The 12730-nt window shown below is 36.4% G+C and overlaps 1 non-coding gene and 1 pseudogene across 1 annotated transcript; one reads left to right on the forward strand and one right to left on the reverse strand.

Annotated features, from left to right (window-relative positions):
• Positions 1 to 1029: 1029 nt before the first annotated feature.
• On the reverse strand, positions 1030 to 6575 carry LOC148764718 (uncharacterized; annotated as a pseudogene).
• LOC148764719 (small nucleolar RNA R71) lies at positions 6472 to 6578 on the forward strand. Its single transcript, XR_016024389.1, has one exon. It is a non-coding gene; the product is annotated as a small nucleolar RNA R71 (small nucleolar RNA).
• The last annotated feature ends 6152 nt before the right edge of the window (positions 6579 to 12730 follow it).

The following is a 12730-nucleotide window of genomic DNA, read 5'->3' on the forward strand; positions in this document are numbered from 1 at the left end:
TAACAATATTCCCAATCAACAAACCTCAAAATTCTCTAATTCCATCACATAAACTTCATCAAAGTCTAACTAGTTTACCACTACTCATAGAGATAAGCAAAGCCCAATAAAAATTATCACCAAAATCTTCAACACAAACACTTTCTTCCAAATTGAAAATTTAGGCAAAAACTAACGAATAGCTTACCCAAACCTTGATTTTTTATGAAGAACCTTGCTTAAAAACCTCAAAACTTGAATTTGGTGGCAAGAATTTGATGATTTGGAGAATGAGTGAGAGAGAGATTTGAAGTTGTGAGAGAGGATTCTGGGAGGAGAGTGGGGTTAGGGCCAAAATTTTTTAGAAAATTGGAAAAAGGGGGAAAAACGGGCCTTTTATAATTTGAGGAGCCCGACATCTCACTGCAACGAGAATGGGTTCTCACTGCAGCAAGAACCACATGAGTTAGGGGGGCACAATCTCGCTGTAACAAGCTAGAGTTCTCGCTGCAACGAGAAACTTTCTATTATGGGGGTTCAGCACACAACAAATCTAGCTGCAGTGAGCTAGAGTTCTCGCTGCAGCGAGAAACTTTCTGGAAAAAGAGTTCCTCACAGGCCAAATCTCGTTGCAGCAAGAAACTTTCTGTTTCTCAAGTTTTTCTCTGCCTTAATTTCGCTGCAGCGAGCTTAAGATTTCGCTCAGTGAGAATTTTACTATGATGCTCCCCTTCTATCTATCAAACAAAATTTAAAAAGAACACAGTTAAAACTATAGTGCTATGTATGAAAATGATAAGTAAATGAGACTAAAAATGGTAGTATCAAAGTAAAACTAGAAGAAAGAAAGAATAAAAATGTAAAGCATTTTATAACCTAATGATTAAATTTTTAAAACAAGAGACTTAGGAATAAAGAAATTGGGTTGCCTCCCAAGAAATGCTTGCTTTAAAGTCTTCAGCCGAACTTTTTGAGAGCTTAGTGAGGGTCGGCTAAATGGATTGATGAGCGTTGAAGATCAATGTTCCCTCTAAAATAATGCTTCAAACGTTATCCATTAACCTTGAATGTTTCATTTGTCTCGCTATCCATTACTTCCACAGCACCGTGTGGAGAAACTTTTGAAACAATGAACGGCCCTGACCAACTCGATTTTAGTTTTTTTGGGAATAATTTCAAGCGAGAATTAAACAGCAGCACTAATTGACAACGTTCAAAGCTTCATTCCACTATCTTCCTATCATGCCATTGCTTTGTCTTCTCTTTATACAATTTGGCATTCTCGTAAGCTTGAAGGTGAAACTCATCAAGCTCATTCAATTACAACAACCTCTTCTCTCCCGTTGCTTGTAGATCTAAATTTAATTTCTTCAGTGCTCAGTATGCCTTATGCTCAAGTTCCACTAGTAAATGACAAGCTTTTCCAAAGACTAACTTGTATGGAGACATGCCAATTGGTGTCTTGTAAGCAGTTCGATATGCCCAAAATGCCTCATCCAATCTTCTTGCCCAGTCTTTTCTTAAGGGACAAACCATTTTCTCCAAAATTCTCTTGATTTCTCTATTGGACACTTTTGCTTGCCCGCTAGTTTGAGGATGGTATGCAGTTGCAACCTTGTGTTTAACTCCATATTTTGCAAGAAGTGCATCGACATATTTGTCGTAAAAGTGACTCCCTTCATCACTAATAACTACCCTTGGAGTGCCAAATCGAGTGAAAATGTTCCTCTTGATGAACTTCATTACCACCTTAGAATCATTGTGAGGAAATGTTGCTGCTTCCACCCACTTGGAGACATAATCCACAGCAAACAAGATATATTTATTATTGAATGAAGATATAAACGGCCCCACGAAGTCAATACCCCACGCGTCAAAAATTTCTACTTCCAACATGTTGTGGAGGGGCATATCTTGTCGCCTGGAGATATTACCCACTCTTTGGCATCTGTCACACTGCAAAACAAACTTGTAAGCATCTTTAAACAATGTAGGCCAATACAAACCTGATTGAAGGACTTTAGCAGCAGTTCTTATTCCTCCAAAATGTCCTCCATAATCTGAAGAATGGCAATGATGAAGCACGCTTTGAACTTTTTCTTCTGGGACACATTTTCTCAAAATTTGATCATTACACTACTTAAACAAGAAAGGCTCATCCCACACATAAGATTTAACATCATGCAAAAATTTCTTTTTTTGGTGAAATATTTAAATCTGGGGGAATAATTTGCTTACCAGATAATTCACAAAGTCAACATACCAAGGGATTGAGTTCTTACTCACTTGAAGGATTTGTTCATCCGGGAAGGTTTCCTTGATGACAGTTTCCTCCTTAGCTTGATGTTCAAGCTCCAATCTTGAGAGGTGGTCTGCTACTTGATTTTCAATTCCCTTTTTATCACGAATCTCTAAATCAAACTCTTGTACCAGCAGGATCCACCTAATCAACCTTGGTTTGGCATCATTTTTGGCAATCAAATACTTAATTGCAAAATGATCAGTATACACAATAACCTTAGTGCCAACCAAGTAAGAACGAAACTTATCAAATGCAAATACTACAGCTAACATGTTGGCTCCATTGATTTTTGATGATAATTAAACATTCCCATTCATTTGTGTCTAATACCTTTACTTGAGTGTGCAGGAAAATTAATATATGAAATTAATCATTTAACTCCTCAAAGAGTATATCAAAAGAAAAAGAGGAATAAAAACAACAAGATGTAACTATCTAACAAGAAGGAAGCCTATTGGTGAAATAAGGAAGAATATTGGTTGACCAAGTTTCAAATTGGAGGAATGGCGGGCTGAAGAGTTTGAGAAATGGAATCAACTTAGTCGACTAAGTCAGTCGACTAACTGCTCTCTACCAAAATCTGCAACCTGAAACAGAATCAACTTAGTCAATCAAGTCAGTCGACTAAGAGCTCTCTGTCTGCAATTTCAACAGAGCATACAAGATAGATTAATGGCTAGAACTCATCCTCAACTGTTTTTAATGGCCATAAACTGTCAAACTGCCATGAGAGTTGCATCTTCAAGTATAAAAGGGTCTTCCAACAATTAGAAACAAATTTTTTAAGAAGCCTTGAATGAGATTTGAGCTATAGAAAGTTAAAAAACCAAAAAAGCTTCACTGCACTTGTCTGCACTTAAATGCCTACTCCTTGCATTTGTATTTAGCACTCAATCTTGTACCTCTCAGATCAACCAGTGATCATAGGTACCTTCTTTTACTATTTTTCTTGTATTCTTAGAGTGAGGGAGTCACTCTAAAGGGTTGTTCAAGCTTGAGATAGCTTGATTGTTGAAGGTTGTGGTTGAGCCTTGGAAAACCACTTGGGTTTTAGTTGAGCCCGTGAAAAACTAGTGTAAAAGGTTTTGGCTGAACCTGGTAAAAGCCATTGTAAAGCTTGGTGAAAGCTTGTGAATTTCACCGGTGTTTAGTGAATTTGTGGGAAAATCCTTGGTTAGATAATCAAGGTAGTGGATGTAGGTCTTGGACCAAACCACTCTAAATTGTTGTGCATCTTATACTCTGTTTTTATTTTCTTAAGTTCTAGAAATTAGTTTTCAATATTGTTAAAAGCCAATTTGTGCTATTCACCCCCCTCTAGAACATGACATGCATTATCAAATTTAAATGGGACATCTTTCTCTAGCAAATTGCACAAAGGTTTCGAAATTTTTGAAAAATCTTTATTGAACCTCCTATAGAAACCAGCATGACCCAAAAAACTTCTAATACCTTTCACTAAAGTTGATGGTGGAAGCTTCTCAATTGTCTCAATTTTGGCTTTGTCAACCTTTATGCCTCTGCTTAAAACCTTGTGCACCAACACAATGCCTTCTTCCACCATGAAATGACATTTCTCCCAATTTAGCACTAAGTTGGTCTCTTCACACCGTTGAGGGACCTTAGCAAGGTTCAGAAGACAATCATCAAAATTATTACTAAACACAAAAAAATCATCCATAAACACTTCAAGACATTTTTCAACCATATCAGAAAAAATAAACATCATGCATTTTTGAAAAGTTGCTGGAGCATTACACAAACCAAAAGGCATTCTCCTAAAGGCAAAAGTACCATAAGGACAAGTAATAGTTGTCTTCTCTTGGTCATTAGGGGTAATAGCATTCTGGTTGTAACCTAAATAATCGTTTAAAAAGTAGTAGAATTCCTTACCAGCCAAATGGTCCAACATTTTATCAATAAAGGGAAGTGGGAAGTGATATTTCCTTATTGCTCGGTTGAGCTTTCTGTAATCCATACATACCCACCATCCGGTTATTGTCCTCGTGGGGATCAATTCATTGTTCGAATTTGGGATCACAGTCATTCCACCTTTTTTCGGATCGCATTGAATTGGGCTCACCCATGAGCTATCTTAGATGGGGTAGATGGTCCTAGCATCCAACCATTTGATAATTTCCTTCTTTACCACCTCCTTCATGATGGGATTGCGTCTTTTTTGGTGCTTAATGGAAGTATGGTGATCTTCCTCCAAAAGGATTTTATGCATGCAAATGGAAGGGCTAATCCTTTTTATGTCTGCAATAGTCCATCCTATAGCTTTTTTGTGCTCCCTCAATACTCTCAAAAGTTTCTCTTCCTGCAAGTTAGTAAGTGCAGAGTAAACAATAACTGGAAGAATAGCTTAATTACCAAGGAATGAATACCTCAAATGTGAAGGTAGTGGCTTAAGGTTCAACTTGGGAGGCTCCTTAATGGATGGTTTTGTTGGTGATGATGTAGCAGAAAAGTCTAAAGCTTCAAACGGTGTCCTCAACACTCGAGAAGATGCGACCTATAATTTCACACATTCAACAAAGTCATCATCTTTTCTCTCAGAACTAGTTACAATAGATGCCTCTAAAGGGTATTGGGGGTAACTTTCCTCAAATATCTCATGGGTGACACTATTGATAACACTTATAGCAAAGCATTCATCATGGTCATTGGGAAACTTTAGAGTTCGAAGAATATTAAATGTTACCTCCTGGTCTTGAACTCTCAATGTAAGAGCCCTTTTCTCTACATCAATAAGAGCTCTTGCGGTGCGTAAAAAGGGTCTCCCAAGTATGATTGGAACCTCTCGATCCTCTTTTATGTCTAGAACAATGAAATCCACCCTGGAAAATGAATTTATCCACCTTAACTAACACATCCTCCACAATCTCTCGCGGATAAATGAGAGAGCAATCAGCTAGTTGTAGTGTCACCGTGGTTGGCTTGATTTCCCCCAATCTTAACTTTCGATAGATTGATAAAGGCATCAAATTTATGTTGTCCCCCAAGTCACTTAAAGTGTTAGCAAAGAACAATGGCCCAATAGTGCAAGGTATCGTGAAACTTTTGGGATCCTTGAGCTTCGATGGCAGCTTGTTCTGAATTATGGCCCTACACTCCTCGGTTAATGCCACAACTCACCAAGTCTTCTTTCCTTTGTCAAGATATCTTTCAAAAACTTGACATATGAGGGCATCTGCTCTAATGCTTCAGCAAACGGTATATTTATGTGCAGCTTTTTGAACACTTCCAAGAATTTCTGAAATTAAGCATCTAACTTTTGCTTTTGGAGACGCTGAGGAAATGGAGGTGGTGGGTTTATGATTTAAGTATCTTTGACTTGCTCCTACTGGTTAGAACTTTTAGCTGCTGCTTCATTCTCACTTGGCTTCTCTTAAGGCTTTTCTTGCTTAGTTATGCTGCCAACCAATACTTGTCCACTCCTAAGAGTGATGGACTTCACATGCTCTTTTCCTTCTCTTCTTGGATTTGGCTCTGTGTCACTAGGCAATGTTCCTTGAGGCCTAGCATTGACAGCATTGGCTAACTACCCCACTTGAGTCTCGAGATTTTTCAATGAGGTTGCTTGACTGTGAATAAAAGCATCTGTCTTCGCCATGTATTGCATGAGTATGTCCTCCATGGAAGGTTTCTTTTCCTGCACTGGGGGTCTAGGTTGCTGTGGAAATTTCGAAGGAAAATGTGGGCACGGAGCTTATGAAGATCCCTGTTGGTCGCCCCAACAGAAATTCGGGTGATTTCTCCACTCGAGATTATAAGTATTTGCATACGGGTTATTCTACTACGGAAAATTCTGCTGCTTGTTACCAACAAATTGCACCGATCCTGTACTCATTGGACAATGATCGGTAGGATGCCCATCCCCACAATATTCACAAGGAATAAATGGACTTTGTACTGAATAGACTCTGCAAGCATCAATTTTCTTCATGAGAGCAGCCACTTGGGCTGTTAATACATTAATGGCACCTAACTCGTGAACCCCAGCTACCCTCCTTGACAAGGCCTTCTCAGAATGCCATTGATAGTTATTGGAGGCCATCTCCTCTAAGAGGTCATATGCATCATCAATCGACTTTGCCATGAGAGCACCTCCAGTTGCTGCATCGATGGTAGTCCGAATTGGGTTTAGCAGCCCATTGTAGAAGGTTTGCACTTGCAACCACTTGGGGAGGCCATGGTGTGGACATTTTTGAAGCAAGTCTTTATACCTCTCCCATGCTTCGTATAAAGACTCGGAATCCAATTGCATGAAAGAAGTGATGTCGTTTCTCATCTTCGCAATCTTTGCTGGAGGAAAGAATTTGGCTAAGAACTTCTACGCCAAGTCATCCCACGTAGTGATGGATCCAGTGGGAAGAGAGTTCAACCACACTTTCGCCTTGTCGCGTAATGAGAAAGGCAATAGTCACAATCATATCGCATCATCAGTGACCTCATTATGCTTGAAAGTGTCACAAATCTCCAAAAAATTAGCGATATGCACGTTAGGGTCATCGTTGGGCAGGCCTCCAAATTGAACTAAGGTTTGTGTCATTTGGATGATGGCCGGCTTGATCTCAAAATTGTTAGCTTGAATAGCCAGCCTCCGAATACTTGAGTGAAGACCTTGTACCAACGGGACTGCATAATCTCTCAAAGATCTATTATCTGCCACTTCATGCTGCTGCACATGTTGTTCCCTCTAATTCGCAGCCATGTTTTCAACTTGTTCACCGTCTTGGGGATCTTGTCTAAGTAGTCTTTGAAATGTTTCCCCTATTTTCATATCACTCAAAACCCGTCCCAAGCTTCGTACTATTCTCATATAATAAAGGTTCCACGTACCTAAAAACAAAGAAAAATAAGGCTTGAATTAAGACTAGCTTGCTTAATATTAATATTAGCACAAAAATAGAAGACAACTCGCTGGCAACGGTGCCAAAAACTTGTTGATTTTAAAAATTTATCTTTTGCTTGTGCAATATGGGATATACTCAATTTGAATGCAAAATACAAGCAAAATTACGTGCAAGTGGACACGTTTGCAACAAGTAGTAAAGTGATAAGTTGAGTTGTCGATCCTCAAGGAGTTGATCTAAAAATTATTGCTAACTACTAAAATTAAAACAAGATAATCTTATCCAAGTTACAAATTTTGAACTATGATTAAAATTGTAATCTAATTTACTAACTTTAATCTAAGTGTGCAAATAATAAATCGAGGTGAAATCAATGGTCTACTATTCTACGATTATGGTATCCTTTAATATTTCAATTGGAATTGGGTTTGGTTAATTACTTAATCTCAATGGAAGTTGATGTTAGTCTAGAATCTTAAAGTATGTGTAATTCTCCGTCGAGATATTACACACTTGCTTAACCTAATTGAATCACTATATGTCTATAGGAGACAACTAAATTAAGCTCTTTAACCCAAGATTCTACAAATAGACTATATGTGGCAATTAAATGTATGTCTACTCTAATTACACATCAAAACACTAAAATTTCTTTTTAAGTGTTTTAAACACACATTACCCAAATCAAGGTCTAACTTAGACTATCTCTTTCAAGTGTCATCTAAATACCTAAGCACATTTAGATGGTGATCAAGCAAATAAATGGGCAATAAATTCAACTTTGAGTGAACATCAATATTTTCAATGAGACTAAGCAACCAACCAACTCAATATCCAAACTACATATTAAACTCAACCATAATCCTAAATTAATAATTTTAGCTCAACATTTCAAAAAAAAAAGAGTACACAATACAGCAAACAAAAGCATTGTTTTACAAAATGAGATAGAGAGCGAAAGATTCAAATCTAGAGAGAGAAGATGTTTTGTTGCAGCTTTACAAGCTCCACCTCTTGATTCTTCTTCTCTTTCCCATTTTGCTTCTGCCTCTTCTTGCCTAAAGTGTCTCCCCAAATCTTCCTATTTTTCTATGCAAAACTTCCTATTTATACTCCCCTTTTCTTTCAGCCTTGACCTAGAATCTCGTGCAAAGTATATTCTTTTTTTCTAACGTGTTCTCGTTGCAGCGAGAATGAAATCTCACTGCAATGAGCTACTTGTTGACTTGGCATTGCAAAGACCTTCATTTTCACTACAACGAGATTGGATTCTCACTGCAGCGAAAATCCTCTTGACTTAGTGCCCTGTTTCTCACTGCAGCAAGAAACACTCTACCTGGACATTCTTGGTGCTGCAACTTTGGGCTTTCTGCTTCCATGTTCTCCTTCTTCAAGCTATCTAGAGTAGAGTTGTTGTGGTCCTCACTTCCAGCTTCTCTTTCGGCTCCATGATTCCTTCAACATTAAGAGGTTCAATAGTCAGAGGTTGATTTAAGGGATTTTGTAAAGAAATAAAGCTAAAATTGTCTAAATGACATTAGACACCTTAAAAGTTAACTTATACTAAAAAGCATGAAAATTTGCTAAGGACTACCATAAAACTAAAAGAATAAGTAGAATTTATGCTCCAAAAAGTACCCTATGATAATAGAGTTATCATTAGTGTTAAAAGTGATCATGGTGGTGAATTTGAAAGTGATAATTTTGAACTTTTTTGTAGTAAAAATGGTTTTGATCACAAATTTTCTACTCTTAAAACTCCATAACAAAATGGAGTTGTTGAAATAAAGAATAGGACTTTAAAAGAAATAACAAGAACTTTGCTTTCTAAAAATAATTTGTCAAAATAATTTTGGGTTGAAACTGTAAACATTGCAGCCTATATTCTGAACAAAGTTTCCATTAGAGCCATGATTTCTAAAACCCCTTATGAGCTTTACACAGGAAGAAAATCAAATATTTCCCAACTAAGGAGTTTTGGATGCAAATGTTTTGTCTTAAATAATTGAAAACACACCTTAAGAAAGTTTGATGCTAGGAGTGATGAGGCAATCTTCTTAGGCTATGCATTGAACTCTAAAGCAATAGAGTGTTTAACAAAAGAACTCTAGTTATAGAAAAGTCAATTCATATTGTTTTTGATGAGACTAATGTTGCACAAAGAAAGGTAGTGCTTGATGATGATGATGCAGATGGCATTGAGAAGAAAATGGAAAAGATGAGCTTGGACAACAAAAAGAATGATAGAGAAAGCTCGAAGAAGAAAGATGATGATAAACCAACATTAGAAAACTTGCAAAGAGCTGAAGAACAGCATAATGATCTTTCTAGAAGCTGGAGATTTATAACGAATCATCCTCAAAAACTCATCATTGGTGATCCCTCGAAAGGTGTCAAAACTATAAGGGGATTAAGAGAAGCTTGTGAATTTCTAACATTCATATTGGTTGATTGCTATGCAAGAAAAGTTAGGCCAATTTGAAAGAAATAAGGTTTGGACCTTAGGTCCAAGGCCAACCAACCATCCAATTGTTGGAACAAAGTGGGTATTTAAGAGCAAGATGGATGAGTTGGGAAATGTGGTAAGAAATAAGGCAAAGTTAGTTGCTTAAGGCTACAATCAAGATGAAGGTATTGATTATGATGAAACTTTTGCTCCAGTAACTAGATTAGATGCTATTAGACTTTTACTTGTTCATGCTTGCTTTATAAATTTTAAATTATTTCAAATGAATGTAAAAGTGCATTTCTTAATGGCTTTATACAAGAAAAGGTATATGTTGAATAGCTCCCTAGTTTTGAAGTGTTTGATAAAATTGATCACGTATATAAGTTGCATAAAGCTCTCTATAGATTAAAACAAGCTCCTAGAGCTTGGTATGAAAGACTTTCTAAGTTTTTAATTGAAAAGAGATATTCTAAGGGGAATGTAGATAACACTTTGTTTATTAAGATATATGAGATTCTTTTGTTTGTTGTTCAAATTTTTGTTGATGATATAGTATTTGGTGCTACTAATGAAAGGTTATGTGAGAATTTTGCTAAGGAAATCCAGGGAGAATTTGAAATAAGCATGATGGGAGAACTAAAGTTCTTACTTGATCTACAAATCAAGCAATGTGAGGATGGAATATTCATCAACCAAGAAAAGTATGTCAAGGAAATGCTAAAAAAATTTGGAGTGATGAATATAACATCAATAGGAACTTCCATGAGCCCTTCCATAAAGCTTGACAGAGACGATAAAAGGAAATATATGGATCAAAAACTCTATAGAGGAATGATTGGTTCATTCTTTTACCTAACTACAATCAGACCTGATATCTTATTTAGTGTGTGCCTATGTGCAAGATTCTAATCATGTCCCAAGGAATCACATTTGACTGTAGTAAAAAGGATTTTTATATATCTCTTGGACACTCAAAGCTTAGGCTTATGGTATCCAAAAGGTTCATCTTTCAATCTTTTTGGCTATTTCGATGCTGATTTTGCTGGTAGCAAAACTGATCAAAAAAGCACTAGTGGTACTTGTCAATTCCTTGGAAACATGCTTGTGTCTTGGTCTTGCAAGAAACAAAATTTTGTTGCTCTATCAACTACTGAAACTAAGCATATATTTCTAGGTAGTTGCTATGCACAAATTCTTTAGATTAAGCAACAACTAAATGATTTTGGAATGACTATGCATAAAGTTCCCATTTATTGCGATAATATGAGTGCCATAAATATCTTCAAAAATCCTATTCAACACTCTAGAACCAAGCACATAGAAATTAGACATGATGATATCATGATATTAGGGAAGTTTAAATTATGATAAAGTGATCATGTTTTTGATGATATAAGTAGCATGATGATAGTGTTTATTTCTTGGTGCAATTGGTTAAAGAATATTTTTGCTTAGCTAAAGGGACCTTACATAGAAGATAAGATTCATTTTATTCAGTTAAGGACCTCCCTAATTAATTAAAACAATTCTATATTATGGGAGTTGACCTGAGCTAGTGAGGTAATAATCAATTAACAACTCCCTTAACTGATTAATGCAAGTCTGGTAGTTAGAAAGCTTCCAAGTCAGAAACATAGTAATCGATTAAGGCCTACTATAATCGATTTGAAGATAATTGTTGTGAGGAAAGCTATTACGCAGGAATTTCTTTTAAAAAATAAAACTAGGCAAGTGGTACAAGAAACCGCCCACTCAAAACGTGGGTAATCAATTGATGACACCTCTTAAAAAACCCTTCACCTATTGAGAATCACATTTGCGAAACCAAAGTCTCAAGAAATTATAGACTTTCTTCTCTACTTCCTACTTTAATACCCAAGAAACTCTAGAAAAAGAAATCCCATAGCAAAAAATCTATTACCCACAAAGTAGTTGAAAAAGGAAAAGGTAAAAGTAAAGCTGATGATCCTCCATCACATTCCCCAAAGAAGAAAGGAAAAATCAAAGAGCCTTTAGCCAAAGAGAAAGAGAAAAGCAAAAAAAAAAGATAACAGAGAAAGGGAAAGGATCAACAAATGCAAAACCCCCATAGGCAAACATAGTGGTTCCTCCTTGCGATTTTGAAATCACTTACATGCTCATAGGTTTAGGAAAATTGAGAATGCCACAATTTCTTGTGGGAAATTTTTTGACTGGGGTAGTTTCAGTGATGCACCAACAATGAAAGAAGATTTAGAAAGTTACTTTAAACCATTAAAACTAAAAAATATGAGTACATTCAAGGATAGAATGTTTAGGCGCTCCTTGGTTAAAGAACTGTATTCTACCATTGCTATTGACAGAATTGAGTTAGAAGATCAAGAAGGATTTACAAAAGATACCTTGAATGTGTTTCTAAATGGTAGACATTTACAAACCTGTGCCCAAGATTTAGGAGAGTTTCTAAAAACATAATGTGAAGTTGGAGAGTACAAAATGCTTGAAAAATATGATCCAAGTCACCTTTGGGAGATTGTAACTAGAAAAAAGGAAAAGTTCCCTTCGAAAAGCTATACAAGTGAGATTAAGAATGCTTAACTTAGGATTCTACATTATTTCATAGCAACCATTCTACATGAAAGAAATAGCAATTTTAGCTATGTTAGTGCATAGGATTTGTGACTGGTGGAAGCAGTATTTAATGAAATTCCACTAAATGTAGGAAGGTATATAGTAGAGAGAATCAAGGCAACCTTGCTAGGGGATAAAGCAAACTTGCCATATGGCAACATTCTTACAGCTCTAGTGAAAAAGAAAGGATTTTGGAATGTAAGGTTTCAATATGATCTAACAAGAAACAAGGATAGGAGGTATTTTTAGGGAGTATGCTGAAAATGGGTCACAAGATAGATAGGAATGAATGTATTAAAATCACAAAAGATACACCTCTACCCCTTTTAACTAGTAGTCCTTCAACACCCTTCACCAGGGTCAATCAACCTCTTCTTCAAGGTGACATGATGTTTAATCTCTTCATAAGAATCGATGAGAAGTTAATTGATCAAGTTCTGAAGATTGCAAAGATTGAAGAGAAAGTTTTATAGCTTGAAGTCCTGCTACAACTAGCTAAGGATGCAAAATCCCCTAAAGCTCAAATCACTA

This window comes from Theobroma cacao, chromosome 1 (assembly GCF_053813885.1).
Source record: "Theobroma cacao isolate CCN51 chromosome 1, ASM5381388v1, whole genome shotgun sequence".
NCBI classification, from domain to species: Eukaryota; Viridiplantae; Streptophyta; class Magnoliopsida; order Malvales; family Malvaceae; genus Theobroma; species Theobroma cacao.